We start from the raw sequence: 16889 nt of genomic DNA on the forward strand, positions 1-16889 counted from the left end.
ACTACTACTAACAGCGACAAACACGCCACCACCGGTTGCATGCAATCTATCCTTTCTAAACACCGTCTGTGCCTTTGTAAAAACTTTGGCAGAATTTATCTCTGGCTTCAGCCAGCTTTCTGTACCTATAACGATTTCATCTTCGGTGCTTTCTATCAGCGCTTGAAGTTCCTGTACTTAACCAACGCAGCTTCGACAGTTTACAATTACAATACCGATTGCTGCTTGGCTCCCGCATGTCCTGACTTTGCCCTGCACCCTTCGAGGCTGCTGCCCTTTCTGTACGTGTCCGAGGCCATCTAACCAAAAAAACCGCCCAGTCCACGCCACACAACCCCTACTACCCGTGTAGCCGCTTGCTGCGTGTAGTGGACTCGTGACCTATCCCGCGGAACCCGAAACCCCACCACCCTATGGCGCAAGTCGAGGAATCTGCAGCCCACACGGTCGCAGAACCGTCTCAGCCTCTGATTCAGATTCTTCACTCGGCTCAGTACCAAAGGTCCGCAGTCAGTCATGTCGACGATGCTGTAGATGGTGAGCTCTGCTTACATCCAGCTAGCGAAACTGGCAGTCTTCACCAAATCAGATAGCCGCTGGAAGCCAGAGAGGATTTCCTCCGATCCATAGCGACACACATCATTGGTGCCGACATGAGCGACCACCTGCAGATGGGTGCACCTTGTACCCTTTATGGCATCCGGAAGGACCCTTTCCACATCTGGAATGACTCCCCCCGGTATGCACACGGAGTGCACATTGGTTTTCTTCCCCTCTCTAGCTGTCATATCGCTAAGGGGCCCCATTACGCGCCTGACGTTGGAGCTCCCAACTACCAGTAAGCCCACCCTCTGCGACCGCCCGGAACTTGCAGACTGAGGGGCAACCTCTGGATCAAGACAAGCAGTCATGTCCGGCCGAAGATCAGTATCAGCCTGAGACAGCGCCTGAAACCGGTTCGTCAGACAAACTGGAGAGGCCTTCCGTTCAGCCCTCCGGAATGTCTTTCGCCCCCTGCCACACCTCGAGACGACCTCCCACTCTACCACATGTGAGGGATCAGCCTCAATGTGGGCAGTATCCCAGGCAGCCACAGTCGATCGGGGGATGCGTGGGACGAGCTGGCCGTCCCCGACAAACCCACATCTGGACCCCCATAGAATCACACGGGGATATTGGACTTGGCGTGGTGTTGGTAAAGGGACACATACATCAACCCTTTCCTGTCTTCTTTTAATTATCTTCTTAAATTATATATAAATTTATAACTTCCTACTTTCAGATTCATGTATTTTTATTTAAAGAATATGTGTAATTGCTGTAAGTAAATAAAAGATAATACCAAAGAGCAGACAAAAGTTCTCCACGCAGCCCCACCTCCACAGGGTGCTGCTTGTGCAACAATGCCCATGGCGTAACTACATAGCACAATTTTGCTGCGTGGTGGTGACCATGGGTGATGACTAAGAAGCCTGTGTGGAGCACTGCGGCTTGCGTAAAGTGATAAGATGGGAACCTTGTCCGCCTACTCCAGTGAAAATTAGTAACACCATAGCTCCATTTTCGCCGCCACACGTTACACACAAGGCCTTAGATGTCTGATAACAAACAACAAATGTCGCTTTTTTTTAAACATTAATCAAAAATATTATGAAGCTTATTGTTGTGAACACTGATACATTTTGACAAGTTTTTTCACTGCATCATAAAAATTTACCTGCTAATTAAACTCTCTTTTATCTTCAAATTAGCTTTCTCACGAGGGGTAAAGAGCATGGATTAGGGGCAGCTAGAGAAAAATCTATTTTCCATAATCGCCTTATTGGAAATAAGCGTACAATGCAACACATAAGAAATAATATTGGATTTATACATGTTGCTTCTATGAACCCACGGATAAATATTTTGGAAGAGGTGGAAATCTACAGTTACATGATAAGAAGGGCAGACAAGTTACTCAATGATCAAACAGAGCATAGAGGGAAGCAATTCCGAGAACTTTTTACAAAATGGATATAAGGATATTTGGTTATAGCGATTCTTATTTCATTCACAACTTACTGATCTTATTAATAAGTTTAGTCGTTGGCTACCCTAGCTCAAATATTATCTGTTTCTCTTTACCTTCTTCACTTACTCTGTACTCCCCATCAACTCTCTCCATTTCTGCTCGTCCTACCCCTGTCCGTGATGTAACTTATACAGTTAGTTAATTGTTTAATCATACATAGATCAGTTACATAATAATGTCAGATTTGTCATCTTCACTGAATAAGGAAACAGTTTTTCGAAAATTAACTAATGCATGGTTGCAGTAACATTATGTTATCAAAAGATATTTTTACACGATTCATTTGTATTACTCATTGGACTACCCACACAAAAACACACACACACACACACACACACACACACACACACACACACATACACACACACACACACACACACACACACACACACACGCGCGCGCACGCACGCACGCACACTTACATACGCTCACTCTTCACTATATGTCCACCAGTCTATCAAATTCTTCACGGCTCATCTGAAAGAGCTAAGACAGCAGCTCACCACAATGAATGAGATGTTGACGTCAAGAAAATAAAAAGAGGTTACAATTTTCCATCATATATCCTGCGCATCGAATTTTACAGTAAGATTCATTTAACTATGATAATTTACAGTAGACTGACAGTTCTTTATTATTTCACAATATTTATATTGTCCATTCCCTACTCATTGTTATCTAAATAATCCTTGCCTTTTCAGTATGATTTAATTAGGAGGTCTGCTTTACCAACTTTTTAAATATTTGGAATATCCTTGGGTTACTTATTGAACTATTTTATTTTGTTGTAGGAATGGTGTTTTGTATCTAGACTCGTAAATGTGTGTTTGGTATGATCTTGTTGCAAGATCATAAATGTTTCGGTTTGTGAGATGTTATCACTGTTGAAGCATTTAAGCAGATATTTTCAGTAAGCTCCTTTACAATTTCAGCCATTATTCTTACAGCACTTTTCTGTAGTTTGGAGACTATGGGACCCTGAGGAACATGTAGTGAATAAGGCGATAGTATGTAGCTATAAGACACCGCCTGTTACAACCTGAAGACAGGACTCCTGGAAAATAGCATGCTGATGACATTTTATTTGCTGGCGTATGTCAATTCCACTTCAGGTGCCAGTCAACGTTTATCCGCAAAAATTTTGTGTTTGCTATGCAGTAAATGAAATTTTCATTCACATTTAACTATTCGGAATTATTTTCCCTCCATGGGGAAGAATTTATGCTGTTTATTTATTTTATGTTCAGAGTAAGTTTATTTTATGATCATTGGTGTTTTAATTATGCTTACAATGTTGCTGTCATCAGAAAATTTAATTATCTCCCAGTGTCTAACATTGCTTCAAAAGTAACTGATGTATATAAAAAACAATATAAGTCCTTAGATGCTGCCACAAGGGTCTCCTATATTAATATACTCTGGGTATGATAAATGTTTCAGTGCGAGTTTGGTTTATCTGAAGCCTCTATGATTTGTACTATATTTTTCAGGTATGATCAGAAGTATTCATTGGGAATTCTTATACTTAATATTTAATGAGTCTAGATTTTTAGTAGAATTTTATGGTAAATAGTATCACAGGCATTTGATAGATTTAAAAATGTACCTGTTGCCTAGTGTGTCAAGTAACGCCTTTCGAAACACTACTGAGGCTTATTCTGTACCTCTAACACTCCAAACTTTGATTCACTGAGGAGGTTATATTCATTTGAATAATTCATAATGGATTACACTCTTTTTGGAATGGCGACAGCAGATAAATTGGTCTATAGTTTTCCATATGTTCTGCATCACTTTTCTTTAGTAGAGGCAAAAATCTTGCCAGTATCTTCCAGATACTCAGGTAAGTTACCTGAGCTGAAACATTCGCCTATTAGGTCTGTAAATGAGGGTTGTATACTATCTATGCATTCTGTAAGTACAGAGATTGTCACTTCATCTGTGTCTGGTGATTTCTTATTTTTTAAATTTTTTTGTACTCTTTTCCTGACTTCATAATCTGTAGTCGGTAACAACAGCATTGTACTTGCTGCATAATTTTTTACTGCAAGGTCTTCTGATTTTGGGAACTTTAGTTGTAGTTTATCTGCTGTATCTGAAAAATATTCGTTCATAAAATTTGGTGGTTTGTCGTCTCATTTATCGAGCTACCTGTGTCTACTATATGTAAGTCACTGTGATTGTGTTTGTTTGCCTGTGCCTTGTTCTGCAACCTTCCTGACCGATTTACTTTTATTTTGATGCATAAAGTATTATTTTGACATTTACCGACTTTTTTGCAGCAAGCAACGCCTCCCAGAAAATCTTTTTGTGTCTTTGATAATAGTTTAGGAACTCTGGCTGACTATCGGCATTTTTTTCTATTGATGTGGATACATCTGGAAATGATTGCTCAAAGTTTAGTTTCAATATTATACGGAATTTGGAGAATTTTACATCTACGTTGTTTTAGGTATACACTTCATTCCATATTTGGTTTAACATTACCCTTGAAAACCTCTGACTTCTGGGTTTTGAAAGAGATTTTTTGTAGTCTGGAGCTCGTTGGGCTTATCCAATACAGCCTGCATAACATTATGCTACATATGCTTGAGTTTTAGTTTAACATATCTCGCTGTTATCCAGGTTTAGAATTACTGCTGTAAATATTGGCTTTAAGATTATAGATGACGTATCAGGTTGTTGTAAGTTACAAACGCGCTCGAAAATCGTATTAAGCTGCAGATATAGCCTAGAACAAAACAGTGGATTAGAGTGGTTTTATCAGTCGTTGCTATATTGTACCACCAGGATTAGAACTAAGTATTGGATTGATGTGACGTACAAGGATTACAGTCACATTGCGGCATGGTAACATGTATCAGTGTCGCAGTCTTTTGTGGGACTCCCCTTGTACTTAGGCCCATCGATGCGGCCTCATAAGACTGCTTGTGGGATACGTGGAGAGGCTTGCAACACTAAACTGGACATGCAGCAAAAGACAGTCATAGAACAATACATAGCTACACCGTGTCATCATTCCCTTTGTACACTGTAGTAACGTTTCTCTATAAGTAATTGTAGCTGCTATTGTTATGAATAACATTTACTTGATCAGATTGTCACTTCTGGTGGCTATCTAAATATGTTTAATGTGTATTGTTGACCTTCGATTATTACGAGGGTAAGTCAATTATTATCCGCCATGTAGTTATATTTTTGTTTATTTTCGTACTATTATTTTGGTAGTATTGTCGTTTTACGTAGATGAAGCATGCTTTATTTATTTGTTGTTATATCTTTGCAATTTTCAAGCTGGTAGGTTACTTTAGTTATCGCTGCCATGCTGTTAACTGTTGACGAAGTGATACATTGTCTGCAAATTAGTCATGGTACCGCCTACGAAATCATCCATAACAGACTTGGGTTCCATAAAGTTTGTGCAAGATGGGTCCCAAAACAACTCACACAGTTGCATAAACAAACGCGGTTGGACATCTGCAAAAAAAACATTTGGATCACTACGGTGACGAAGGGGACAACTTCGTAGACATGATCGTTACTGGTGACGAAACATGGATCCATCATTACGAGCCGGAGAGAAAACGGCAGAGTATGGAATGGAAACATCCAAATTCGCCGTGCAAGAAAAAGTGCTAGACCCAACCGTCCGCAGGAAAACTGATGCTTACGGTGTTTTGGGACGCTCAAGGTCCGGTAGTGGAACATTATGGGGAAAGGGGCAAAACGATAAACAGTGTACGTTACAGTGAGATGCTTACTGCCAGGATAAAGTCTGCATTCGAAGCAAACGCCGAGGATTGCTGTCAAACGTGTTGTGTTGTTGCACGACAATGCCCTTCCGCATACTGCTGCCCACAGTGCTGAAACGCTCCAGAAACTCAAATCTGAAGTACTGGATCATCCTCCATAATAATCCTGATCTTTCCCCTTCTGTCATTTGTCTAATCCACTTAAACAGGCCGTCGATTTGCCTCGGACGAAGCAGTGAAAGAAGCGGTGCATTCCTGGCTCGCAGTTCAACCGAGACCCTCTTTTATGAGGGCATCAGGAAGCTTGTACAACGATGGACCAAGTGCGTTGAAACGCAAGGAGACTATGTCGAAAATTGATGTTCTTGGAAGTTTCCTATTTGATTACAATAAAATTTTATAACTACTTTACGGATAATAATTGACTTACCCTCGTAGTTTAACTAAACGCGTACTTGTGTAAGCAATTGTGAGTGGTGAACCCCAGGGGAAACGGGATGTCTGCGTTTTAAGGTTATACTTTGCAGCACTCGTTAATTGTCATACGCGAAAAATTTTAAAAATGTTGCCCTAAAGTATATTTTAACTAACGCTACGATATTTTTGATAGCAGAATGGCCTGATGATGGTATTAGGAGGCGAAAAAGTCATTTGGCAAAATAAAAGCGCGATTGTAGACTGAAGTATATAAACTATTTTTCCTAAAATTCATTGTTTATCCCTTTCTGAGATCTGAGTGTGGCAAGTCGTGTTTTTTGAGGCGTCCGAGCCCTGTTGATGCTGTGTGTTGGCCACAGCGGGAGTGTTGTGTGCCTCGGGGTAGAAAATGAAAGCGGCAGACCACTCGACTCGAGGGGTCGGATTCCGCCGGCGAGCTGCCATTATTTTAATGAGCAGCGCGCCGAGTCTCCGCGCTAAACAACATTTGCATTGCTCATGTTGCTGGTCGCCGCGACGCCTTGGGGGTCCTCAAGTTTTCTCTCTCAACGGCGCGGTAATTGGAGAAAAGTGCTTCGTCGCACGTTCCACTTGTGCGGTGGGAAGATGCCTGCGGACGATATACTGTCTTGCAGGAGCCAATAAGATTTGGCGATCTAAGATTAAAGAAAGTCAAAAAGTTACGATTCCCAGTAACATAGCTGACATGCATCTTTTACGTCCCATTGGCCTCCAGTCAATCACCTTATCGCTCCATGTGTTGGGGTTTTGTCTTGCTATGTGTCAAGATCGTTGTCATTTCTGCCTGTAACTCCCTCGCGAACGTCTGTTACCCAAGCGCTTCATGTGATCTATATCTACAACACAGGATGATCGTCAGTGACCAATGTGCTCCAAATATTAGCCAACATGATGTCTGCAATCTCAAAGTTTCATATTTCCCATAGTGCCTTACTACAGTGTGTGGTCATCTGCATGAATTACGTCGCACGAATTTAATAATTTTTGGAACTTCACTCCCTTCCTCTTCCACCTTTCCCTTTATCACCTTTCTTTATTACAATACCTGCATAAACAGAGGGAATTAGTTCATGTTTTTCAGCCACCACGATGCAGTAATTTTACAAGGTACATTTGTGTGAGCCCTCCTCTCCCATGGTGTGACGACATCTATTTTGAAACTTTACATTAAAAATTATTAAATTTAAATATTACTGCCATAATTATTTGTCTGTATCAATATAAAATATTTTTTCAGAAAATCAACAATAAATCAAACATTTTTTAAAAAATTACAAAATATAACAAATCAAATGAACGATACAAAATTGAATCATCTTGTGTCCATGGATTCTGAACCTATTATATAAATCTGACACGGCAGTCACCTTGTTCTTGATTTGGATAATGATAGGAACATTCGATGTGTCCACATCTTCCTCGTCCAACGATATAGCATCGACATCGTTTATCAAACAAAAAACTTCCTTAGCAAGTCTAGTTGCAATTCTTTGAGGATGACTCTTCGTGATGGAAAAAACTCCTGTTGGCTCTTATGCGACAGCATGTGTTGGTTACCGTAGTGGTTTTGTATGATAAAAAATATGGACCACAGATGCCTGCAATATCTCAGATGTCTCGACACTGGGAAACAGGCATCACACGGAACTTACTTCAAATGTGAGTCGGCCGCCGTGGCCGAGCGGTTCTAGGCGCTTCAGTCCGGAACCGCGCGACTGCTACGGTCGCAGGTTCGAATCCTGCCTCGGGCTTGGATGTGTGTGATGTCCTTAGGTTAGTTAGGTTTAAGTTGTTCTAGGTTCTAGGGGACTGATGACCTCAGATGTTAATTCCCATAGTGCTCAGACCCATTTGAACCATTTTTTTTTCAAATGTGATGACGCTTGAATATCCGCAGGTAGCTGTATTAACAGCGGAGCAAATTTACCTTCGGAGTCATCATTCCCTGCTGGTACATAACCGTCTGAAGTTTGTTTAATAAAAACAGGTGGTGGTAGAATCCTCTCTCGTAAGAACCGTTACAGGCTAGATCGTCGTACGCCACAACAGGAGACAACCTCGAATTTTACTATTTGTAAAAAAAATATTGTGATTCAAGTACATGCTTTGGGTACGAAGCAGCATCATTTTTCATTGTCGTAACTTGTACGATATCTGCTCTGGCATCTGTTGGAAGAATGTATTCAGCAACCACAGGATGATCGTCAGTGACCAATGTGCTCCAAATATTAGCCAACATGATGTCTGCACTCTCAAAGTTCCATATTTCTAGCACCAAGCCAGTAGGTCGATTACTGGAATCAAGAGGTGAACAAAAATTCGTAGCTCCACTCTGTTAAATGTGCTTTGTCCTGGATTATTTGCGGCAATGTAAATAGCATCCAAGTTCAAACCTTTAAATTGTTGTACAGCTGAAACTATAACTCGCTCGACTCGTTGATTTTCGTCGGGATCATCTACGTAAGTAAAAATAAGTACGGATTTTAGGAAACCTTCTCGAGTTCTCATTTCCTTCTAGAAAGCAGGTGATTCACTGGTACGTCTGTGGTTTTAATGTCTGCATTAGGGGAAGAAAGTTTTCCATTCCGAAACGCTACAATGTGACCCCAGAGTGTGTCACAGATTTAGGTTTCCCTTTACCATGTTTCTTAAATACAATACCTGCATAAACAGAGGGAATTAGTTCATGTTTTTCAGCCACCACGATCCGGTAATTTTACACGGTAGTCAGTTGCATTAATGTTGGTGATTGAACATTTGCTGCTGGTATATCTAACGTCACACGTGCTTTGTCATCCATTAATGAAAAGATCACCTGAACGGGGCTCAAATCTGAACCTAAAGATTCAAGGTTTGTTATCGTAGCTGTACAGAATTTGCCATATTTGTGCTGTACATGTCGCAAGAGCTTGGTTTGCACATGTTTAACAGGGACAGGTACTGCGTGTTTTCTTCTGTCCTCTGTCTTGAATCGTCTGATGAATCGTCTGATGAATCGTCTGAGAAGGAGCCATAAGCCTGATTGACTGACAGTACAGTCTTATTTACATAGTTCGCCTTGTAAGTCGTCCAGTGTTTTGCAGCACTTTATAATTGCAGTACGACATCGATCAGCTGCGCTACCAAAAACTGCAACTTGCTTCATGAATTCAAGCAAACAGGATGATTTTGTTCTACTCTAGGCCGACCAACGTATTTCGAGTTTCAGAAACTGCTGCCAAATCAGAATTACTTTCACAAATTTCTTGATTTTTTGTTTTTTGTTTTGTTTTTTAGAATCACTACTTTTTCGTTCCCCCCACCCCCCCTAACCCCCCCCTCCCATGAACCATAGACCTTGCCGTAGGTGGGGAGGCTTGCGTGCATCAGCGATACAGATAGCCGTACCGTAGGTGCAACCACAACGGAGGGGTATTTGTTGAGAGGCCAGACAAACGTATGGTTCCTGAAGAGGGGCAGCAGCCTTTTCAGTAGTTTTAGGGGCAACAGTCTGGATGATTGACTAATCTAGCACTGCAACACTAACCAAAACGGCCTTGCTGTGCTGGTAGATTATATAATGGTAAGACAGAGATTTAGGAACCAGGTTTTAAATTGTAAGACATTTCCAGGGGCAGATGTGGACTCTGACCACAATCTATTGGTTATGAACAGTAGATTAAAACTGAAGAAACTGAACAAACGTGGGAATTTACGTAGATGGGACCTGGATAAACTGATTGTACAGAGTTTCAGGCAGAGCATAAGGAAACAATTGACAAGAATGGGGGACAGAAATACAGTACAAGAAGAATGAGTAGCTTTGAGGGATGAAGTAGTGAAGGCAGCAGAGGATCAAGTAGGTAAAAGGACGAGGGCTAGTAGAAATCCTTGGGTGACAGAAGAAATATCGAATTTAATTGACGAAAGGAGAAAATATAAAAATGCAATAAATGAAGCATGCAAAAAGGAATACAAACGTCTCAAAAATGAGATCGACAGGAAGCGCAAAATGGCTAAGCAGGCATGGCTAGAGGACAAATGTAAGGATGTAGAGGCTTATCTCACTAGGGGTAAGATAGATACTGCCTACAGGAAAATTAAAGAGACCTTTGGAGAAAGGAGATCCACTTATATGAATATCAAGAGCTCAGATGGAAACCCAGTTCTAAGCAAAGAAGGGAAAGCAGAAAGGTGGAAGGAGTATATAGAGGGTCTATACAGGAGCGGTGTTCTTGAGGACAATATTATAGAAATGGATGAGGATGTAGATGAAGATGAAATGGGAGATATGATACTGCGTGAAGAGTTTGATAGAGCACTGAAAGACTTAAGTCGAAACAAGGCCCCGGGAGTAGACAACATTCCATTAGAACTACTGATAGTCTTGGAAGAGCCAGTCCTGACAAAACTCTACCATCTGGTGAGCAAAATGTATGAGACAGGCGAAATACCCTCAGACTTCAAGAAGAATATAATAATTCCAATCCCAAAGAAAGCAGGCGTTGACAGATGGCGTTGACAGATGTGAAAATTACGGAACTATCAGTTTAATAAGTTACGGCTGCAAAATACTAACGCGAATTCTTTACAGACGAATGGAAAAACTGGTCGAAGCCGACCTCGGGAAGGATCAGTTTGGATTCCGTAGAAATATGGGAACACGTGAGGCAATACTGACCCAACGACTTATTTTAGAAGCTAGATTAAGAAAAGGCAAACCTACATTTCTAGCATTTGTAGACTTAGAGAAAGTTTTTGACAATGTTGACTAGAATACTCTCTTTCAAATTCTGAAGGTGGCAGGGAGCGAAAGGCTATTTACAATTTGTACAGAAACCAGATGATAGTTATAAGAGTCGGGGGACATGAAAGGGAAGCTGTGGTTGGGAAGGGAGTAAGACAGGGTTGTAGCCTCTCCCCGATGTTATTCAATCTGTATATTGAGCAAGCAGTAAAGGAAACAAAAGAAAAATTCGGAGTAGGTATTAAAATCCATGGAGAAGAAATAAAAACTTTCAGGTTCGCCGACGATGACATTGTAATTCTGTCAGAGACAGCAAAGGACTTGGAAGAGCAGTTGAACGGAATGGACAGTGTCTTGAAAGGACGGTATAAGATGAACATCAACAAAAGCAAAACGAGGATAATGGAATGTAGTCGAATTAATTCGGGTGATGCTGAGGGAATTAGATTAGGAAATGAGATACTTACAGTAGTAAAGGAGTTTTGCTATTTGGGGAGCAAAATAACTGATGATGGTCGAAGTAGAGAGGATATAAAATGTAGACTGTCAATGGTAAGAAAAGCGTTTCTGAAGAAGAGAAATTTGTTAACATCGAGTATAGAGTCAAGTGTCAGGAAGACGTTTCTGAAAGTATTTGTATGGAGTGTAGCCATGTATGGAAGTGAAACATGGACGATAAATACTTTAGACAAGAAGAAAATAGAAGCTTTCGAAATGTGGTGCTACAGAAGAATGCTGAAGATTAGATGGGTAGATCACATAACTAATGAGGAGGTATTGGATAGGGTTGGGGAGGAGTTTGTGGCACAACTTGACTAGAAGAAGGGATCGGTTGGTAGGACATGTTCTGAGGCATCAAGGGATCACCAATTTGGTATTGGAGGGCAGCGTGGAGGGTAAAAATCGTAGAGGGAGACCGAGAGATGAATACACTAAGCAGATTCAGAAAGATGTAGGTTGCAATACGTACTGGGAGATGAAGAAGCTTGCACAGGATAGAGTAGCATGGAGAGCTGCATCAAACCAGTCTCAGGACTGAAGACCACAACAACACAATAACAACTTTTTCGTCGTCTCGGTGCACTGATGGTTACCTCCACTATATCATTTTCCTGTTGAATGTCTTTCCCTAATTCTGGTATTTGTTTAAGTGCTTTCTTTGTGGGCGTGTGAACATTGCGTGCTAACAGCTGTTGAGCTCAGATACTTTTATTCCTAGAAGTCTTCTGACTATGCGTTAATTTAGGTACTGTTTGTAGTAGCTTCCACTTGATTGCATATTAGTATCGTCAGTTTCTTCTGGTAAGTCCTGTTTGGCTTCATCCCGCAATTAAAAGTAAACATGCAAAATGTTGAATGTGAGCATTTCACACAATATGTATACTATATCACCCTGAAGAATACAGTTACATTATAGTGAAAACCGCATTGTAATCGGCCCTGTGCCTATCGGCATTACCCCAAACAGAAAGACAGAAATATGCGGTTGCCGACTTCGCTTTATAATAAGTTGTTAACAACAACTGAACAAACTGCATGAGTTGTTCTCTTCCTCAATTTGCCATGGAACTCTAGATATACACACATCAAAAAAGCTTTGCTTTTCCTCGGTTCCGTGTGTTTCGGAACCTGTACAGAAAATTGGAATAGAGATCAACGTAAACTTCATTTCCGCCATTTTTATTGCTCGTGAAAACTACACATTGCATGTTGTACAACCATACAGTGAGACTTTCAGAGGGGTGGTCTTTTTGCTGTACACACCGGTACCTCTAATACCCAGTAGCATGTCCTCTTGCATTAATGCATGCCTGTATTCGTCGTGGCATACTATCCACAAACTCATCAAGGCACTGTTGGTCCAGATTGTCCCACCCCTCAACAGCGATTCGGTGTACATCCCTCAGAGTGGTTGGTGGGTCAAGTCGTCCATAAACAGCCCTTTTCAATCTATCCCAGGCATGTTCGATAGGCTTCATGTCTGGAGAACATGCTGGCCACTCTAGTAAAATGGTGTCGTTATCCTGATGGAAGTCATTCACAAGATGTGCAAGATGGGAGCGCGAATTGTCGTCCATGAAGACGAATGCCTCGTCAATATCCTGCCGATATGGTTGCACTATCGATCGGAGGATGGTATTCACGTATCGTACAGCCGTTACGCCGCCTTCCATGACCACCAGCGGCGTACGTCGGCCCCCACGTAATGCCATCCCAAAACAGCAGTGAAACCTCCACTTTGCTGCACTCACCGGACAGTGTGTCTAAGGCGTTCAGCCTGACCGGGTTGCCTCCAAACATCTCTCCAACGATTGTCTGAAGGCATATGGGACACTCATCGGCGAAGGAAACGTGATGCCAATCCTGAGAGGTCCACTCGGCATGTTGTTGGGCCCATGTGTACCGCGCTGCATGGTATCATGGTTGCAAAGATGGACCTCGCCATGGACGTCGGGAGTGAAGTTGCGCATCATGCAGCCTATTGTGCACAGTTTGAGTCGTAACACGACGTCCTGTGGCTGCACGAAAAGCATTATTCATCTTGGTGGCGTTGCTGTCAGGGTTCCTCCGAGCCATAATCCGTAGGTAGCGGTTATGCACTGCAGTAGTAGCCTTTGGGCGGCCAGAGTGAGACATGTCATCGACAGTTCCTGTCTCTCTGTATCTCCTCCATGTCCGAACAACATCACTTTGGTTCACTCCGAGACACCTGGACACTTCCCTTGTTGAGAGCCCTTCCTGGCACAAAGTAATATGCGGACGCGATCGAACCGCGGTATTGACCGTCTAGGCATGGTTGAACTACAGACAACACGAGCCGTGTACCTTCTTCCTGGTGGAATGACTGGAACTGATCGGCTGTCGGACCCCTTCCGTCTAATAGGCGCTGCTCATCATGGTTGTTTACGTCATTGGGCGGGTTTAGTGACATCTCCGAACAGTCAAAGGGACTGTGTCTGTGATACAATATCCACAGTCAATGTCTATCTTCAGGTGTGTTGGGAACCGTGGTTATGCAAAACTTTTTTGATGTATGTTCACGGTGTAACGGGGATAAGTGCAGATTCTTTTATATGTTGTACCTCATATCTACACACATAAGTGTTATGGTTGTTTTTTCTCTGTGTCGAACAGTCTTCACACAAATGCGTCAGAAACCTTACAACCTGATGTTTTCCGCATGGCATAACTGCACCACTAAGGGACTACGCGTGGTAGTATAGTCTGACAATTTTGCCTCCAAGCGTCCACTTCAACATCTGACTTGCTGTCCAGGGGAAAACAAGCATTAATGGCTTGCTCTTGCGATGTGTACTTGGAGGTACGAATCAACCTAAAACCATACAACTTGTAATAGCTATAATTGTTAGTTTGCAAGTGACGTACATACTGATACTCAATCACCAACAGAAATATCTGCACTTGTGTGCGTTACACCCTGTATTTTCAGTGGGGAGAACCATGTATTAAAGTAATATAGAACTAAAACTTATTTTTACGCCCTCTGGCTCTCGTTGTATTGGTGTTTTTGAGGACAAGGAACATTTGGAAAAAAGTCTCTAAGTGTCTTTCTTTTTTGTAAGTTTTATTTGCAATTCTTTGATTTTCGAATCCGCTTTACCATCAACACTGTCAATTACTTTCAAACTTCGCCTTGAGGGGTTTACTTCGTATAGTATACTTTGTTTATTTTTGGCAGCATAAGTTGCACGGTGTATTTCTTATAGTTTGCGGTAAAGAATACCTAAAACGATTTTTTACTCGTTTTAAATTTGCAAGATAAACCGAAAATCACAAAATAATTGAGCTAAGAATAACACATCCACCACTCAGTGAAAGTCAAGTGTCGACTGAATGATATAAACAATTAAAAATAGATGAAATCGTGGAAGCGGCGGTTTTTATCAAAGCCTCAAAAGTGGTATTGGCCTCTCTGCCTATGTCAAAGGCGACCGATGCGCGATACCATAGGTAGAGCGAGAGTGAGCACGCGCTGACGCCACGTGCCAAAACGTGACACAAATAAATTTAAATCTTATTTACTAACATTGATAGAGTTGGTAATATTTTAATGTTCTACGTTACAGCAGAAATTTAGAATTGTAAAACCTTAAATTTAACGCCACGAAGCTTGTGAGTCGTTGCCCCCCCTCCCCACCCTCGATGCCACCTCCTAGTCACGTGTCACGTGGTATCGCACTTCGTTGACCCCTCCCTACCGCTTAACGTGTGATGTAATTTATGGATGACGCAACTCGCGCCGCGCGGTATAAGGGCGTCTTGTCACGGTGCGGGCGGCTGTCCCCGTCGGAGGTTCGAGTCCTCCGTCGGGCATTGGTGTGTGTGTGTTGTCCTTAGAGAAGTTAGTTTAAGTCAGATTAAGTAGTGTGTACGCTTAGGGACCGATGACCTCAGCAGTTTGGTCCCATAAGACCTTACCACAAATGCCCAAAAATACGCAACTCTCACTTTTGTGATATGACATTCTCAAAGCCATCGTCCGAAAACCATCTGCCTCAGTCCTACATTTACGCTAATTATCAAAAGTACGATCATATGAGGTATTAAGCGAAATTTGTAATTGTATTGAGGCGCTCTCTGTGAGAAGAACACCATCTTATCATGGATGGAGAGTCATCAACAGATGTTGAAGTGACTTCGGGTGTCCCCCAGAGAAGTGAGTTGGTTCCCTTGCTGTTCATGTTGTGCACTAATGACCTTACAGACAATGTTAATAGTAATCTAGGCCTTTCCGCAGATGACGCAGTTATCTTTAACTGAACAAAAATTCAGTCGAATCTTTATTATATTTCAAAATGGAGCAAATATGGGCAGTTTGCTTTAAATGTTCAAAAATGATAAAACTGTGTACGTCACCAAACGATAATGTGTAGTATCCTATGACTACAGTATCAACGAGTCACAATTAGAACCGTCTGACTCATACACATACCTGGGTGTAGCACTCTGCTGGGATGTGATATGGAACGACCACGAGGACTCAGTTGTCGGTAAAGCAGCTCGTTGCTTTATTGGCAGGGCACTTGCGAAGTACATTCTGTCTGCAAAGCAGATTGCTTACAAATCACTCGTCTGATCCATCCTAGAATATTGCTCATGTGTGTGGAAGTCGTTAGAAATAGGACTAACTGAGGTTGTGGAACTTATACAGAGAAGGGCTGCACGAATCATCACTTGTTTGTCTGACACGTCGCAGAGTTCACAGAAATGCTGAAGAAACTGAACAGGCATATGCCTGAAGATAGACGCAAACTATCCATAGAAAGCCTACTTACAAAGTTTCAAGAACCAGCTTTAACTGGTGAATCTAGGAATACACTACACTTCGCCGCCTCGCCCCCCTATCTAACGTTCTCGTAGGGATCGCGAAAACAAGATTAGGTTAATTACAGTGCGCATAAAGGCAATGAAACAGTCATTCTTCCTGCCCTCCGTTTTCCATGACACAGGAAATAAGCTCAGTGTCTGGTCCGTGCCCTCTGCCATCTACTTCACGGTGGTTTGCTGAATATTTCCCCAAGACGAAGTTATGTTCAGTGCAGGACAGTGAAGACACTTTTTCCTTGTAGCATTATGTAAATGGATGTAACATATTTTCATATCGATCCTTGTGCGCTATTAATTTAAACACTTACAATTGTTTAAATATTTTTAACAAATAACGTAACTGAGATGATAGTCAAGGTGAACTGCATCTGAAACTAGATATGACTTGAGAGACCTGACAATGGGCTAAGAATCGACCAGTTTTAGGGTCCGTAGTTGAGTCATTTTCGCCATAGGTGTGTAGTAGAAAAAGAAAGTGGGCAAACTAAGCATCCGGGAAGGCGAGGAAAATGAAAGATTTTGTCCATAATGG

This window comes from Schistocerca piceifrons, chromosome 1 (genome assembly GCF_021461385.2).
Source record: "Schistocerca piceifrons isolate TAMUIC-IGC-003096 chromosome 1, iqSchPice1.1, whole genome shotgun sequence".
Classification (NCBI taxonomy): Eukaryota; Metazoa; Arthropoda; class Insecta; order Orthoptera; family Acrididae; genus Schistocerca; species Schistocerca piceifrons.